Here is a 19053-nt window from a genome sequence, read left to right as displayed (position 1 = left end):
GGGAAGCTGATTCTAAAATTCACATGAAAATGCAAAGGGCTTGGAACTACCGAAACAACTTTGAAAAAGGAAGACAAATTTGTAGGGCTAACATAATCTACTTGCAAGATTTATCATATGGCTATAGTTATCAAGGATCTAGAGACAAGTAAATCAATGCAACAGAATAGAAAGTCCAGAAATAGAACCACACATCTATGCACAAATGAATTTTGATAAACTGCAAAGGCAATTTAGTAGAGAAAGTCTTCAACAAATGGTGTTGGAACAATTGCCTATACAGATAAAAAAAATTATCCATACTAACACCATATACAAAAATTAATTTCAAATGGATTACAGAACTAAATGTGAAACCTACAACTAAACACATCCTTGCAAAAAACACAAGAGAAAACCTTTGTGAAATTAGATTAGGTAAAGAGTTCTTAGATATAAAAACAAAGGCAAAATCCATAAAGGAAAAAACTGATAAATTAGACTTGATCAAGATTAAAAACATATACTTTCTAAAACCGTTAAGAGAATGAAAAGATACAGATTAGGAGAAAATATTTGCAAACCATATCTCATAAAGGACTCATACCTATAAAATATAAAAAATCTTCAACTCAACAAAATGAACAACCCAATGTGAAAAATGGGGAAAAGATTAGAACAGACATTCCACTAAGTAAGATATATGAATGGCAAATAAATGAAAGAAAAAATACTTAATAATATCGCTATTTACCAAAGAGATGTTAATTAAAACCGCAAAGAGATACTACTACATACCTATTAGAATGGCTACCATTCAAGAGACAGAGTATATGAGGTGTAGGCAAGGATGTGAAGGAACTGATCTCTCATATACTGCTGGCAAGAATGTAAAAATAGTACAAACATTTTGGAAAACAGTTTGGCAGTTTCTTAAATAGTTAAACATGCATCTACCATCTGATGGAGCCATTCCACTTCTAGGTATTTAGCCAAGAAAAATGAAAGCATATGTCCAAACAAAGCCCTGTATAAAAATGTTCATAGCAGCTTTATTTTTAACAGCCCGAACTGGAAACAACCCAAATGTCCATCAACACATGAATGGATAAACAGTCTGTGGTAGATGCAGACAATGGAACGCAACTCAGCACTGAAACCGACTGTATGGATACATGCTACGACATGGATGAATCTCAAAATAATTATGCTAAGTGAAAGAAGCCAGATAAAAAAGGGGTATGCACTTTATGATTTCATTTATTATATAAAATTGTAGAAAATTCAAATGAACCTAACGAGGCAGAAAGCACATCAGTGGTTGCCTGGGGGTAGGGTTAGGGATACGGTTGCGATAAGAAAACGGAGGGGTTAAAAAGGGCTATGAGAAAGCTTTTGGGAATGTTGGATATATATATTTATCATACTGATGGCTTCATATATATATTCATTTATTAACATGACCATATTGATAAATATTAATGTAGCAATAAATATATATATCAGTAAATAATAAATAAGCATAATAGAATGAAACCACATGGATGAATATTAATAGAAATACAAGTTAATAACTAATAAATATATTGACAACATGTGATGTATTAATAAATATTACATTTATAGATATGTTAAACATGTTCTTTAAATATATTCAATTATCATGTGTTAATTATACACCAATAATGTTGTTTTAAAAGGACACAAAAACTGCAAGGTAAATAAAGTGGGGACAGTTCTTACAAAATAGTTGCCAGTTACCCTTAATATCGGGGAGGTGAACACATACATATACATACACCCACCCATACACTTGAAGGACATAAACAGGAAATTTAAAAATGAAATAGCAGTGGGCATTAATGATGTAAAACATATATAATTTCACTAGTAATTAAAGAAGTAAAAACTAGAATAATAAAGCATCTCATTTCGCCCACCAAATTGGCACAGTAATAGAGAAAAGATGCATTTTTTTTTTTTTTTTTTTTTGGTGAGGGCATAAGGATACATAACTGGAAGAATAGACTGGGTGCAATCTTTGACCCAGTGATATCCTAATAGGAATTTTATACGAGGCCATTTTTTTATTGCTTGTTTTGTTTTCTCATAGTGAAAGGCAGGTGTAAGTAGGCAGAGTATAGGAAAGGTGTGACCCTGAAAGTGGTCAATGTGGCTTCTTTCACCTGCAAATTTAGATTTCTTTGTAGGCTTGTGTTTTATCTGAAATAAGTGTTGGGATTTCAGGTAATTTTTTTTAATTTTCTTCTTTTTGCTAATGTGTATTACTACAACAAAAAATAACTTGATGACAGAAAACAACTTTAGCTCATTTCTTTTAACTCAGTAATTCTCTATATTGTAAGCTGTAACTGAGAGTAATAAAAATCTATAAAGGAATAACTTGAACCTAAAAAGTTTTATGAAATAATATTTTATCCCAATTTTATTAACGTTTTTCTTTCCCTTTAATGTATTTCTCTTACAAATATAAAAATTAATTATAGAAAACCAAACTGTACAATTGGTCCCCATTTTATATGAGAAAGCTTGGATCTATGGACAATACCTTTTTGTGTATGGCACAAAATATACTGTATTGCTCAAATTCATTTTAGCAGCAACCTTTGCTCCTCTTTTGTAATTTTGGTCTTCTGTATTTATGGTGCACCTATGGGAAGAGAAGAATAAAATACGTTGAGTACAGGGGCAAAATTAAAGAAGCAACAGTTGATAACAAGGCAGCTTTACGTATTTATTTACAAATAATATTACAAAGTTAGAATTTTATCTTCATCTGTTTGTGGGTGACAAACGTAAAAGCTGAAGTTTTCCCAACAGAGACACAGGCTACTCCTTCACCGGCAATGCCAGGAAACAAACGTGTCATTAGATTTTGGAATCTGTGTTGAGGCTTCCGCTGGTTTGCTCGAGTCCAGGGAAACTCAATAGCGGCTACCAGCAAACAGGACTAATCTGACAGCACACATTGATGCTACTGATTGTCTGTCAGGAAGGCTTACATTCTGCATTGCTTTTCCGATAGGCATGACGCTTTACACTGACTCATCCATCTTCCTTTTCTGAGGCTCTCCTGTAACCAATCCCCCACACTTTGGGAGTAATGATTATTCTTTATTATCCACTAAAGAAGTACATGCCCAATGTAGAAAATCTGGGAAATATATAGTACTATATGAAAAAAAAAATCCATAATCTTACCCAGGAAAAACTCCATTACCAAGTTGGCATACGTTTCTCTAAGCACATATTTATTTATTTCTTCATGCCCATATTTATCTTATTAAACAGCTGAGATTGCATTTACACATATAATGTCATAGACCACCTCTTTTGTCTAACTATATTATAAGCATTTTGCCATGTCATCAAACACTATTCACGAAGATCATTTAATGACTACTCAATGTATATCTTATGGAAGAGCCATATTTCATTTGTAACTGTTTCTCCACAATTTGAAAACAAGGCTATAGCCAACCCTTTGTTGAACTATTAAAATTTATTATGTTTTGAAGATCTTTGTGCATATTATCTATCTATGTCTTAAGGCTTTCTTTGGAATGGATTTCTAGAAAGGTATTTGTTGGATCAAAGAATGTAACAATTTAAAACTTATGCTATTGAAATAATTTTTAGACACTTGACTAGCTTTGGAGATGAAGGCCTCTGTGGTAGGGGGTGTGGTGGGGTGGGGACTAGAAAAAAGATACCAGCCTCCATTTTCACATTTTTCCTGCTGAGGATGTCCCAATCTCCACTCACGTCTGTACTTATAAACTAATCTTCTTCATTATTTTTGTTACTCCCTGATTGTGTGGCTATGAGATGCCTTAGATTAACTGGTACCTAAAACTTGCTGGAATTCAGCATCGCATTTTACTGAATCACCAACTAATCAGTCATTGTTATGTCTGCATTTCTACCCTGCTAATCTAGTCTGACTATAGCCTCAACAAATGAAAACATTCCTTTTGCTATTACATTAATACGAGTTGCAAAATTTCTAAGACAATAGATTTAAAGAAGGCATTTACTGACATCCTCATGTCCTGGCTAATTTCAAATGTGGGAGATGTTCACTTTCAGAAACTATTCTCATGCTATAAACATCCATGCTTAGTATTTTTCTTCTCTCTAAATACTCATTTTTACACTATTTTCTTAAAATAAGTAGTCTCCCCATCTTCAGGTGCATGCCTCTATCAATGTTCTAAAACTGTCTAAGGCTTCTAAGAATGACAGTTTCTGAGTTTTACCATTTTTTCCTCCTGCTAGAACACTGCACATGTTATTGAGCCTGAAAACTAGACTCGGAGGTTTATCCACCACATCTAAAGGGTGTTCTCAGTTTCCTTCCCTTTCACCACCTCTCTTCTTTCTCTAGAAATGTCTCTTTGGATTCCATGAAACTGTCTTTTCTTGTTTTTCCAGATTATTCCTTCTTTAGTTTATCTTCTCTATGATCTCTAAGTAAAATGTGGTCCTTGAAGTATTTGCCTGCAGCTCTCTGTGTGAGTGCAAGCCGCTCTCCTAATTTTTGCCCATGGAATGGTTTCATGTAACACAGCGTCACTCGTCGGTGCTAAACTCCGTTCTAAGGTCCAGTCCCATGTTTTCAAGCATCTATTTGGCTTCTCCCCTAAATGGTTCACACGCACCTCCCATTAACTTGACTCTTCCCTTCCCTTTGCCCCAATTAATTCACAATTCTGCTTCACACATTTCTTTTTTGTGCTCTTCACTTTCCATTTCTGTTAGTCCTCATTATCCCTTCCCTCTGCTTCTGCTTTCAGCCACTTATCTTTTCTGGAGTTCGTCTTAAAAACACTGTTACCATAATCATCTTCCTGAAGCACAGCTCAGATAACATCATATCTTTGCTCAGAAACCCTTCAATCTCTCCCTGTGGCCTACTTTAGCGAGCTGACATTCAAAGCTGGCCCCAAAGCATTACTCTAACCTAAATTCTAAACTCGATAATCAGGACAAAATGAATTATTGTACAGTTACATTTTCATAACTTTGTCTTTGCTTATGTTGTTGCCTCTGCCTAGAACATCCGAGTCCCAGCCACCCTCCCAGTCCAGCTAAGTGTCACCTCTTCTGTAACACCTACTGTTTTCTCTCTTGGCTTCAGTTTTAAATGCACACATATTAGGGCTCCTGCTGGGTGACAAGTGCTTCTTCAGGGCAGGATACATGTCTAAATGTATGTTTTAATTAAACATTGTATCCTCATGCAATAGTTTTTAAAAACCAGTTTTTATTGAGATGTAATTCACATCCTATACAACTGACCCTGTGAAAGTATACAACTCAATGCATGGTGTTTAGCATATTCACAAATATGTGCGGCCATCCTAGTCAATTTCAGAACATTTTCATCACCACAAAAAGAAGTCCCATACCTTGTAGCCATCACCCCCTTGTTCCATCCCTCCGTTCCTAAGCAACCACTAATCTACTTCCCGTTTCTTTGATGTCCCTGTTCTGAACGTGCTATATGAAAGGGCTTCTATAATAATACTATTACAATCATTTGTGTACAAGTTTTTGTGTGAACATACGTTTTTGTTTCTCTTGACTAAATACCTAGGAGCTGAACTGCTAGGCCCATGGTCTCTTTATATAGCAGACACTCTCTAAAAGTCTGCTGAAATATCCTTCCCTTTTTCATCCCAGTTTTATACTAAAAATTATCTTTCAATCCATCCTTCCCTCAAAATATGAGGAATATTTTTTCTTCCAAGAGGACAGCATTTTAATAATTAAGTGAAGATGAAATAATACGCATGAAATTATTTTTCCCCTCTTCCTTGACCTCCTGCAAACTCAGGTATTGCGTTTATAGTGAGGACGCAGAACTGTGCCAAGAATGCAGTATTTCAGGTCTTGGGCCCTTAGGCCAACTGAACAATCCAAAATCCAGCTAGCTTATTAATAGAAGATTTTATCAGAGACAGGCAACCGAATTTTTTTTTTTCATTCTTTAGTCTAAGAAAGGGAAATCTGCCAACAATGATAATCCAGTAAATTATTTTTCACAGACATTATGACTCAGTATAAGAAAAAAACACTTGTTGCCCTGGCTGGTATGGCTCAGTCGCCTGAAGCACTGTCCTGTAAACTGAAAGCCTGCGGGTTTGATGCCTGATCAGGGCGGGCACCTGCCTAGGTTGTGGGTTTGGTCCCGGGTCGGGGGATGTGCAACCAATGGATGTTTCTCTCCCTCTCTTCCTTCCTCCCTTCCCCTCCCCGTAATAATACACAAATAAATCTTTTAAAACTAGCAAAAAGTTTTCCTACTTTGCTATATCTTACACGGTAATCAAGAAAAGTTTAATTTAATGTAAGATTGGACTTCTTTGCCATTATTTCTCTAAAGGCCCTCATAACACTTCAACAAGTAGTGGTGGATTTAGTTTTTCAGGGGATGAAAGAGTAAACACATTTGGGGATCTCTTTAAAAAAAAACTTTGTACGCAATTCCCACACAAATAGGTATAGGGCCTTAGAGGGCTGGTATAAATGAAGGACTCTCAAACTTAAACTTCATCTGTGTAAATTCCTATTATTTCATTCATTATCTTGCTCCCAGAAGGCAGATAAAATATTCATTTTACAGCAGTAAAAAATGAAGTAAAAATAAGTGATAGGACTTTTTCAAAGTCAAGACTGAGTCCAGTGTCTTTTCTAATCTAGCTACAATACAGCCTCCCAGACAGCTTGCAGAGAACTGTCTTTACAGAAAGAAACAGGCTTGAAGAGAACTGTCTTTACAGAAATAAATGACTGTTTTGGTTAGCTGTTGCTACAGTCTGCCACTGACACCTGTTATTCTGAGATAAGAAACCTTTTTTATGGTACTTTCACTTTGAAAATGAAACTAGATGACACTTGCCTTTTATATCAGCAATTATATACGCCCATGGTGATCATTCATCACTCCATTTGAGAACTGGAAGGGAACCTTAGCGATCATCTCATCTCTACTTGGGCCAGTAATGCAGAAGTGGCTGGGGGTTACTGGGTATCATAATAACTATAACCTTTAGACTACTCCTGGGTCAATCGACATTAAATATTGTGAAGAATACTCTTCCCAGTCACCTTTTTAAGACTTTATGTGTGCTCAAAAGCAAAAATATCAATTATTTTGGTTTCTTAAAGACTATTATTTCCTTCCACCCCTTAAAAAAATAGATGCTTAGGTTGACAGGCAGATGGGAAAGAAAAAGGTCCTTTGAAAAAGAAAAGATTTTATTTATTTATTTTTAGAGAGAGGGGGATGGAGAATGAGGGAGAGAAAGATCGATTGGTTGCCTCTTGCCTGCTCCCAACCAAGGACCTGGCCCCCAACACAGGCACATGCCCTGACTGGGAACTGAACCTGTGACCTTTTGGGTTTTGGAACAGCACCCAATCCACTGAGCCACACCAGTCACAGCAGGAAATCTCCTTTGGATTTCTTGAATTTAACCCTGAAAATGTTAGTTTTGTGTGATACTTTAATATGAAGCTAGCAACTTGAAATAAATTATTCATCCATTGTGGGAAAATGGTACTTTACCTGAGTTAAAACCAGTACAAAAATGGTGCTGATTTGTCTATGTAAATTCCAAACTATTCCAATAGATTTAACCAGGCTTTTGAAGTCTTCACTTCTTACTGTAACTTAGTCATATGTACAGTATGAAAATGGAAATGATAATTTACTCATTAAAATAGGGTTTCTTAAACTTGATTAATATTTAGATTGCTTATAAAAAATTCTCACAGATCCCTACGACTTTAATTTTTTTAGTCATTCACTTTATTTATTCATGTATTCATTCATTCAGCAAATATTTATTAAGTGCCTAATATGTGTCTAGTACTGCACAAGGCTTTAGGTTGTTCCCTACTTGCACAGAGTTTATATGTATTCCAACAGAAAGAAACACATTAAGTATTGATATGTCAGGTATTAACACATATAATAAGGAAAGATAAAATGAAGCAGGGTCAGAGGTCAAGACAGATCTCTCTGATGATCTGACAGTTGAGCAGACACCTGAAGGCTAAAGGAACTGAAGGAGAAGCCCTGAAGATATCTAGCAAGGAAAAGCCCTGAAGACACCTAGCAAGGAAGAGTGGTCCAGGCAGAGAACACAGCAAGATGCTTGGTGTATTCCAGGAGAAGCCAGGCCAGAGTGGGTAGCACAGAGTGAGCAATGGAGAGTAGAGCAGGGGAAGAGACGGGGCCTTATGTAACACCATTAAGACTTTGGATTTTATTCTAAGTCAGCTGGGAAGCCATTAAAGTATTTTGGGAAAGAAGTGATTTAAGTATTTTAAAAAATCACTGTGACTATTCTGTGAAAAACAAATTGTAGGAGTGCAAAGTTTAAAAACAGGGAAATCTGGAATTAGCCGTTACAAAAGTCCAGGCAAGAAATGATGGCAGTCAGTGCCACCATGGTGGTGGTGGTGGAGGTAGTAGTAAGAAGAAGTTAAATTCTGAAATAGCTGAAAAGGAACAGCCAATGGGCTTTGCTGTGTTGATTGAATATGAAAGAGTGGTGTCAAAGATGACTTGAAAGTTGTGGCCTGAGCTACTACTGAAGATGAGACTGCCCATTTATTCATAAAACTGCAATAAACTTCTTACAGCTTTTCTATAACTTCTACACAACCAATTCACAACCCCTCCTCAAATTAAAGTTAACAACACTGATTTAACATAAAGATGCTATTAATTCTGTTGATACAATAACCCCCAAAGCAATTATGCCCCTATCCACCGTGTTTCAGCTTTTGTTGTAAAGTGTAAGTACTTGCCATGTGATAGCTTAATTCCCCCACCACTTTCCTCTGCCCGCATTCCCGGGGAAACTTCATTCACACAGCCTGCCTTGACGTCATCTGGCCTTCGAGTCCCACATCTGTGCGTTAATTCCACTTTTGCTTCTATACTTTCCTCATCACTTCAAGACAAGTCAAGTGGCACCACTTGGCTTTGGGCTATGGTAAACACAAGCTCAGGCCCTTTAACAACAGTGAACCACAGAACTGTTTGGTGGTCATCCAGATGATCTGCTATGCATTTTTTTTAAAGGAGATAATTGTCACAATGAATACATAACATTTAAACAACCTCATAAAGGATGTTTAGACCTATTTTCATGTCTTCATATTCCCAAGGGTCTGTGGATCTACTTGAAAACACTCTAGAATGGAGTCACATCTTACACAAGGCGGCTGGGTTACAAAGATCAACACTCGAGGCCGAAACTGCAGACAGTTCAAGTTGTCCTTGAAAATCCCAGGCCGTACACCTGGTTTTATTTATAAAATCCTTTCAAGTAATTCTCATACACAGTTAAGTTTGGGAACCGCTGAGCTCATCTAAAGAAAAAAAAGTCTATCTATAAAAGGATTCTTAACCTTTTTTTGTGACATTAACCTCTGTGTGAGGTGAAGCCTACAGCTGCCTTCTCAGAATAATGCTGTAAGTGAAAAAAAAAAATCAACCACTTAGAATTACAAGGGAAACTAATTACACTGAAATAAAATGATCAAAATATTAAACAAATTTATCGTATAGCAATATATGTGTTTCTCTATTTAGTAATAACAGTTAGAAGGAAGTCTAATATTTACCACTTCAAAGATAAACATAAATAGTATTTTGAGATTTCTGTAACTGTTATATATTATAAAATATCTGTCACTGTTGACAAAGTCTTGGATATTGCCAATACTTGTGTGGCTTGTTGTCAAACATTCATAAATTATAGGAAGTGCTAAATTTCAGTTAGAGTTTAGTAAACAAAAACAATATTTTCTAACATAGTCTGTGATGTATAAAAATATGGGCATTTCCACTACTCTTAGTTCTAGATAACCAGTATAAATAGATAAGGAATTCTAAAGAGTTTATTCTGTTTTCTATCAAGCCTCTATAACCTCCTTGTTTAAAAAAAATTTTTAATTGACTTTATTGGATTGACATTGGTTACTAAAATCATATAGGTGTCAAGTGTACCATTCTACAATACATCACCTGTATATTGTATTGTGTGTTCATCATTAAAGTGAAGTCTTTTTCCATCACCATTTATCCCTCCTTTGCCCTCTTCTCTCTCCTCTCACCCACCCTTTCCCTCTTATAATTGCCAACCTATTGTCTGTGTCTATGAGTTTTTCTTTTTTTTTGCTTAATCCTTTCACCATTTTCACCCAGCTCCCCAACTCCCCTCCCCTCTGCAGATGTCAGTCTGTTTTCTGAATCTATGAGTCTGTTTCTATTTTGTTCACTTGTTTATTTTATTCATTAGATTCCGCATGTAAGTGAAATCATATGGTATTTGTCTTTCTCTGACTGGCTTATTTCACTGAGCACAATACTCTCTTAATAAAAATTAACAGACTGTTGTGAGGATTAAATGAGATAATATATATATCAAGTATGTAGCAGGTGCAGAACCAAGGTTTCCAAGATATGGATGTAATTCTTACTTGATCACATCCATATAATATTCGTTGTTATTGAAAAGTTGTAGGGAATTATTTGGCATTTCCCAAAGTGGTTCTACTGAACAGCTTTCACTGCTATGTTCTTTGTCATTGGTAGTCTCCTCACTATAGAATTTTATCTGACATGGTGGGAGTTCAATGAAATGCACGTATGATGCAGTTCCACTGGAAGTATTAAAGATAACAGTCACTACCAGGGTTCTTAGTTGCAAATGATAGAAACCAATTCTGGTTAACTTAGGCCAAAAAAAAAAGGTTATAGGTGGTATTATGATTTATAACAAGAAATATGTATTTGGTCTCCATCCTGACTGTGGTGCAGAACTCCTAAAACTCAGAACTTCCTAAGTGAGAAGAGCAATAAAGGTGAGTCTTGTTATTCATAACTAACCCCTGTCAACTACACCTGAGCTTATGTTAGTGAGGTGACTTCTGGAAAGCCTCTAAGGATGGGGGCTGGTTGCCAATGGAACCAGAACAGATTAGAGGGTTGGAATTTTCAGCTCCACCTCCCGACTGCTGGGTAGCAGGGCAGAGCTACAGATAGTCACCAGTGGCCAAAGATTTAATCAACCATGCCTGTGTAATGAAGCCTCGATAAAACCCAAAAGGATGGGGTCCTGAGAGCTTCTGCGCTGGGAGATACATCCACACGCCTGGAAGGAGGAACACTCCACTTCCACGGGAATCGAAGCTCCCATGCTCAGCCACTCTGGACCGCATCCAATGTACCTCTTCAGCTGGCTGTGCGGCTGTATCCTTGATAATAAACTGGTAAACCTGAGCAAATGTTTCTCTGTATTCTGTGAGCTGCTCTAGAAAATTAACCAAACTTGAGGAAGAGGTCTGAGAACCTCTGTTCTATGTAGCTGGTCAGTCATAAAAGCGCAGGTAACTTGGACTGGAGGACGTGGAAGGCAGTTTGTGGGACGGAGCCCTTAACCTGTGGGGTCTGACGCTACCTCCAGGGAGACAGTGTCAGAACTGAGTTCAGTGTCTGGTGGTGTTAGACCACACATCCAAAGAGCCTCTCTTGCAGCAGAATGGAACAGGAAGCTCAGAAAATGAGCAGGCCTGAAAGGCAAAAGTGCAATCAGGATCACGCACAGTACTGTCTGCTGATGCTGTTGCCACTTACTTCTGCTCCACCGGACTCTTAGCATCTCCACAACTGCCACAAATTGTCTCTGTTGTGCCCTGGGCCCTCAAGATTCAACGTCCTGGTCCTGGGTGGGAGCATCTCATTCATCAAAAGTCATTTGCCAGCTGCCAGGCAACTGAGAAAGAATTATCTACCTGCACTTCTTCCTACCCATAGCAGGAGAAGGAACACTGCCACCCTTCTATGAAAGCAGAATAGTGTTCAAACATTGGGCAGTCCACACTCTAAATACTTACTCATTCATGAGGAAGACCCACATCCCAGCTCAGAAGATAAGGGCAAACTTGGATTTGGAGTGTTCTGGTGTTTGATTCTGTCTCCCTAACCGATTCCCTCTAACCTGAATAAGTTTTATTTGTTTAAGTTCCTTCTACATCTACAAAATCTTTAATAAGAGGTATAGTGACCCTGAAGCAGTGCTCAACTATTCATTCAATCATTTATTAATTCAGCATTTACTTGACACCTGCTGTGCTTAAGGCATCATGCTAGGTGCTAAAAATATATATAATACAGGTCTGTGTTCACAAGAAACTCATCATCTAGAATCAGGGAGTGTTGTGAGTACTATGGAAGTTCGAAAGAGGGACAGAGGACTTCTCTCTAAGAGGTGGGGGATGAGAACGATTAGGTGGTTGATGGCTTCATGGAAGAGACAGCATTTGGACTGCTCTGTAAAGATCACGTTGAGTTGTGACAGGAACTGGTGTGTGCAAACGGCTGGAGGTTGCAGCATGTTTGGAATGGCAAGGAACTTAAGTAGTTGTTCTGAAGATCTGGGACAGGACTTTTTGCAAACAAAGCAGGAAGAATCTATTGGGTCCAGATTTTCAAAGAGCTTGAATATCAAGCAAAGTATTCAAAGCCTTTTTTTTTTCTTCTGTAAGTGACAAACACAGATTAAATTAGAATCAGGCTTTAAGAATAATACTCTGGCGTTGGCTGGTATAGCTCAGTGGATTGAGCATGGACTGCGAACCAAAGTGTCGCAGGTTCGATTCCCAGTCAGGGCCCATGCCTGGGCTGCAGGCCACAGGCCCCAGCAACTGCACATTGATGTTTCTCTCTCTCTCCCTCTCTTCCCTCTCTAAAAATAAATAAATAAAATCTTAAAAAAAAAAGAATAATACTCTGACCACAATGAGTTATTACCTCACACTTAGTAGAGTGGCTATTATCAAAAAGACAAGAAATCAGTATTGGCAAAAATGTGGAGAAAAAGGAACTCTACGAGCTGTTGGTAGAAATGTAAATTGGTGCAGCCACTATGGAAAACAGTATGGAAGTTCCTCAGAAAATTAAAAATAGAACTGCCATATGATCCAGCAATTCCACTTCTGGGTATTCACCCGAAGGAAATGAAAGCACTCAAAAAGATGTAGACATCCCCATGTTCGCTGCAGCACCAATTACAGTAGCCAAGGCATGAAGGCAACGTAAGTGTCCAGCGATGGAGGAATGAGTAAAGAAAATGTGGTATACGTGTACACAGTGGAGCATCGTTCAACCACAAAAAAGAAGGAAATCTTGCCACTTGCGGCAACATGGTTGGACCTTGAAGGCATTATAGTAAGTGAAATAAGTCACAAAGAGAAAGACAAACACCATATAATACCACTTATATGTGGAATCTAAGGCAAAACAAAGCAAACAAAAAACACTCCAAACTCATATAAACAGAAGACACATTGGTGGTTGCTAGGTTGGGGAGATGGTGGACAAAATGAGTGAAGGTGGTCAAAATGCACAAACGTTTGGTTATAAAATAAATAAGTCCTGGAGATGATGTATGGTACAGCATGGTGGCTACAGTTAACAGTGCTGTGTTACATATTTGAAAATTGCTAAGAGAGTAAATCTTAAAAGTTCTTATCACAAGGGAAAATTTTTGTAGCTATGTGTGGTAAAGGCAGTGAGCTAGACTTACTGTGGTGATCATTTAGCAATATATACACACAGTGAATCACTATTTTGTACATCTGAAATGAATATAATGCTATATGTCAAATAATGTAATATATCAATTTTATCTCAATAAGAAAAAGAAGCCCTGGCTGGCGTAGCTCAGTGGATTGAGCGTGGGCTGCGAACCAAAGTGTTGCAGGTTCGATTCCCAGTCAGGGCACATGCCTGGGTTGCAGGCCATGACCCCCAGCAACCGCACATTAATGTTTCTCTCTCTCTTTCTCCCTCCCTTCCCTCTCTAAAAATAAATAAATAAAAGCTTAAAAAAAAAGAATAAATAATGTAGTTGTCTGGCAGTAATATACAGGCTGGGCTGGAAACATTTTATTTAAAAACATTATGTATACATCATAGAGAAAGAATTGGAAAGAATCACATAATGTTAATAGTGATTATCTTTAGGTATTGGGAACATAGGCATTTTCTACTTCCTTTTTATTTTCTGTATCTTCTCTATTTTCCCCACTGAACACATATCACTTTGTAATGAAAAAAGTTAAAGTATTTTTAGAAGATTGACTTGAGATAGAAGGCGACTAGAGCCGGGAGGTTGGGCTAGAGCTACCCAACAGGAATGCCGGTCTTATTCTCGCACACTGGCGATCAAGTTGAAGGCATGGGGCAGATACTGTGCCGTGGCTTTAAGAATCTGGATGCAAGAATAACATGGTAATAATGTTGCATGGCCAGCAATTGGCTTTATGGCCTGGAAAAGACATGGGAATCAAAGTTAGTGTTGAGGCTCTAAGAACGAGCGACAGGGAAGACAATTATTCTATGAACAAAAATAGGAAATTTAGTAAAAAGGAATAAACTTAATAGGAAAAGATGATGACTATTTTCTAGCATAACTGACTTTTAAGGGCTAGGTGAGCATCTAGGTAGAGATGTGTAGCCAATAGAAAGAAACAGAGGTTGGAATGCAGAGAAAATAACACAGCTAGAAATTCAGATCTGCAATTATTTGTACAAGATAGATAGGAAACTCAAGAAGGAATGAAGGTAACTCAGGTAAAGAGTGCAGAAAAGAGAAAGCTGAGAATAAAATCTTGGAGAAATATTCCAAAGTTGAATATGTGCTAGTAGTGCATGTTAGGTAAGTGCTAAGTATAATATTATATTTCTAAGATTAAACTTTCACTCAATTGTATAGATAATCAAAAGGTTAAAACGACTTCCGTAAGTCTAAGAAACTGAGATGAATAGTTAAAATAATACTATCAGAAATAAAATTTAAAATTTCTGCGTCATGTCATGTCAAGTCAATTAAACAAGACCAACAAAAAAAGTCCTCTGTCTTTCTGCCTTTGGAAATGTATTTTTAAACAAGTGCATGCATTACAGTAATAAAATGAACCAGCTGACTTTTTTCCTGGTCTGGTGGCTACTTGAAGCAATTTCTGAGGTTCCATTTCAACCCTAAAAGTCTATGATCCTGGCGCATTGCTTGGTTTTTAAAATCTTTCGTTCCAATTCACACACACACACACAAATATCCTGAGTTCAATATAACTAAAATTCCGAACAATCAATTTCACTTTAATTGTCCCAAAGTCAAACTAAAGAAAAACCCAAGATATAAAGACCTTTAGCTTCTGCAAATTTTACCTCTCACTGGTCACCAGATACATGAAGGCACTGTGAGAGTCCTATAATTATAACTTTTGACTCCCTGCTACAGGCTCTGGAAATAATAGAACATGCAGAAATAAGAGCTTTGAAGATAAACCTTACAGCTAATGAATGATTATATGACATACAATTTTCTAAAGTGTCACAGCTATTAACAAGTACTTTTTTTTGTTGTTTGTTTGCGACCATTTCTCTCCTGTCTCCACTTTGTTGCCCTGAAAATTTGTTTTTCTTCAGTACGGTCAGATTTAGGAACCCCAAAACTTCAAAATTAAATTGTATATACTTATATCTAGATTTACTTTTTTAGAAAAAGGTCAACTTGGCCTTCACTATGAACTGAAATGTGTCCCCCCAGAATTCAGATTTTGAAACTCTAACCCCTGGGTGTGACTGACTGCATTTGGAGAGAGAGGAGGTAATCAAGGTTAAATGAGGTCCTTAAGGGCTGGGCCCTAATTCAATAGGATTAGTGGTTTTACAGCAGAGAAAGAGAAAAGTTCTCTCCCCACTCCCACCAATCATGCAAGGCCTTCAGTGTGCAGAGCTCCAGAAGGCAGGCCATTCTGCAAGCCGGGGAGACCTCACCGGAAACCTGATCTGTTGGCACCTTGGTCTTGGACTTCCCAGCCTCCGGAAAAGTGAGAAAATACATTTTTGTGTTTAAGCCATCAACTGTCTGATATTTTGTTATAGCACTTAGGAGACTAAGAAAGAGCCATCTTAAATTTTTGGACTAAGATTTGGACAATATTCAAATGGCTACTAAATTAGTAGCCAAAATGGTTCATTTTTCAGGTAGTTTAAAAAAAATAAAAACCAGACCCTTTGATAATTATTCTCCTTTCCAAAATATATCTTGTTAATGCAAAGAACTGGGTAGAAATAGTATTCTCTGAAATAAGAAAAAGGTTATAATTATTTCATTAGACTCCACCTAATAACTTACACACAAATAAGATAACTGGAGTACACATACTAAATTGTAAAATCTTGACCTAAAATCTGTTTCCAAAGACACTTTACATTTATTTGATCTTTCAACAATACTGCCTGCCTCTTAATATGAACCTCAAATGTCTAAGTTCCACAAGATATAAGTGATTACAAGTACTTTCTTGTTCGGGTATTTAAAGCAATTTCTTTATCCTTGAGTAATTTACTTTAAATTTAGAAGCTGAATGAACCCTAACAGTTCCCTATAGTACTACCTGATTTTAAAAACCTTTTATAGCTGTTTATGAATGAAATCCATCCTCTAGTCTACTGACAGCATTATCAACCTGAGAGTAAAATCTGACCCTGCCTGTTCTCCAGCTTAAAACCCTTTAATCCCACCAAGTACAGGAATATCACAGCCAAACTCCTTGAAGATAGATGGCAAAGGAAATCCTCTGTGATCTGCTCCTTATCTGCTCTTGAACCCTGTCCTTAGGAACTCTGAGGCCTCACACAGGGCGGGCGCACTAGCTGTCTCAAACTACTTCCTTGGGAATATGAAAAAGTACCTGTTGGCAACTGCTTTCTTCTTCCTAGCTAACTAGAATTTGTTCAAGATGCTGCTTACATAGTGCTGCTTTGGGGGAACTTTCCTGACACTGGCTTTCTTTTCAGGCCTCAGAGCTTCACCGGGCTCCTTCTTGACTTGGAGATCTCGGTGCAAATGTCACCACCTGCAGAGGCTCTCCCAGGCCGCTCTCACTAAAGTGCTTTTTCTCCCCCTCACGGACCGGCATCACCCTGTTTACTCTACCATGCAGAACTTAAACTTACCTGAAGTGATTTCACTTACCTGTTTGTATTTTTATTGTTTCTCCCCTGTCTTTCCTATTCACTGCTCTTATCTCTCAGCAAATGTTTTTTTAAAAGAATAAAAGGAGATGGCCAAATTATGTCCTTATACCGGAATCAGTTGGATGGTAAAAAGTGATGTGCGAAATCCTACTAAGAGTCCAAAAGAACTAGTGTCTGTTCAGATCAAGCACACTGTTTAAAGGGTAACAAAAATGTAATAATATTCAGGAAAGTAGATAACACAGTTGGAAATGTCAAATTATCTGACCAAATATAAGGGGCTTTTTATTTGAACTCAAACTATTCCTCAGAATCAGGGAGTCACTCCATATTTCAGTCCTTCCTTACAAAGTTTCTCAAAGTCCAAGACACTCTCACACTTTCTTTTGAACAATAATAAATTATTAATTGGTGAAGATATATTAGTCTGAAATGACCCAATTAATGCTACTTTGAATGTTTACAGAGGTCACGAAAAATAAAAGGGAAGTTTAGCATCTATTCTTGAGGGTATCGGATTGTTAAGAACTACATCAGTAATTCTCACACTTGGGTGTGCATCGATCACCTGGGTACCTTGTTGAAATGAAGATTCTGAGTGTCAGTAGGTCCAGAGCCAGAGATTCTGTGTCTCTAACAAGCTCCCAGGCCACTTCTAATGGTCCATGGACTTCACTTTGAATTGCAAGGCACAAGATGAAGTTGTAAACAGGGTAGTTCTGTCACTGCATTTTTATGATTTTAAAATGTATATATTTACATCCATAGGAAAGGACAAGGGCATGCTAGGCAATTGAAAACTGCAAAGAATATGGGAACCTTTTTAAAAAAAGGTTTTATTTATTTTTAGAGAGGGGAATGGAGGGAAAAAGAGAGAGAAACATCAATGTGAGAGAGAAACGTCAATCCGTTACTTGTATGTACCCCTACCAGTGTCCAAACTTGCAACCCAGGCATGTGCCCTGACAGGGAATTGAACCCGCAACCTTTCACTTCCTGGGATGATGCCCAAGCAACTAAGACATACTGGTCAGTGTGAGATGGAAACTTTTTTATAAAGCTATTATGAATTTACCTTCGTCCACCCCATAAATTCAAGTCCATGTTTATAAAACTAGATTTTTTCAAAGAAACACCTTTAATCAGAATCAACTATTTAAACTTAAAAAAAGAAAAAACGCAATTTAAAATTCCATTTTCTACCTCCTATGTTCTAACTAGTTTCATTTTAATCAGTATACATAGAAGTGTTGAAGTTAGAAAGGGAACACTAATTTTGGTAGTAAAATTTGGGCAATTTTACTAGTCAAAAATGATTTTTTCCTCTTCTTTAATTTTTTATTTATTGCTTTTTTAGAGACAGAAGAAGGGAGGGAAGGAGAGAGAGCGAGTGGGAGAGAGAAACATTGATTATTTGTTCCACTTATTTATTCATTCATTGCTTGATTCTTGTCTGTGGCCTGACAGGGAATTGAACTCTCAACCTCAGGGTATTGGAAGAATGTTCTAACCAACTGAGCTATCCAACCAGGATTTTTTTCCTTTTTTAAAATCTTGCCATTTCTCAGGTCACTTAACTTGTACTATACTTTTTAAATATATAGTTTACATTGGTCCTAGTTTTTTTAAAAGACCAAATTAGTTAAAGACTACATAAGATTAAATTCAAAGAATAATTATACCAAAAAAGTTAAAATAAGCCAAAAATAGGATCTCTCAAATACATAAAACATTAAAATCAGCCCAAACCTTTGAAAAACATTCACTTGCTCCAGCACTGTTTCTCCTCTCTTCGTAGAGGTAAACTTTCTCAATGTAATACAAAACACTTAACAGATTCAAAACCTTTTGCCTTTTACAGCTATCTTGAAATAAGAATACAGTACCCATTAAAACAAAGATAATAGCTCATAATGGCAAATCAAAACAGGCTCAAAACGTGTTTTGAGATGCTTTTTACAGGTCTAAGGTACTAATGG

General features: G+C 37.1%; 1 protein-coding gene across 3 annotated transcripts in view; it reads right to left on the bottom strand.

Moving 5' to 3' along the window:
• Positions 1–19053, bottom strand: part of TAOK3 (TAO kinase 3) — a 140841-nt gene that overhangs the window by 74769 nt on the left and 47019 nt on the right. For all 3 annotated transcript variants that reach the window (XM_045842931.1, XM_045842948.1, XM_045842938.1), the window contains exon 2: positions 2549–2650. The gene's annotated coding sequence lies outside the window, so the exon portion shown is untranslated. The remainder of the gene's footprint in view (positions 1–2548; positions 2651–19053) is intronic.

This window comes from Phyllostomus hastatus, unplaced genomic scaffold (assembly GCF_019186645.2).
Source record: "Phyllostomus hastatus isolate PE091 unplaced genomic scaffold, TTU_PhHast_1.1 phas_contig_1162, whole genome shotgun sequence".
Lineage (NCBI taxonomy): Eukaryota > Metazoa > Chordata > Mammalia > Chiroptera > Phyllostomidae > Phyllostomus > Phyllostomus hastatus.
The sequence above is the reverse complement of the archived record's forward strand: the minus strand, read 5'-3'. Positions and strand labels throughout refer to the sequence as shown.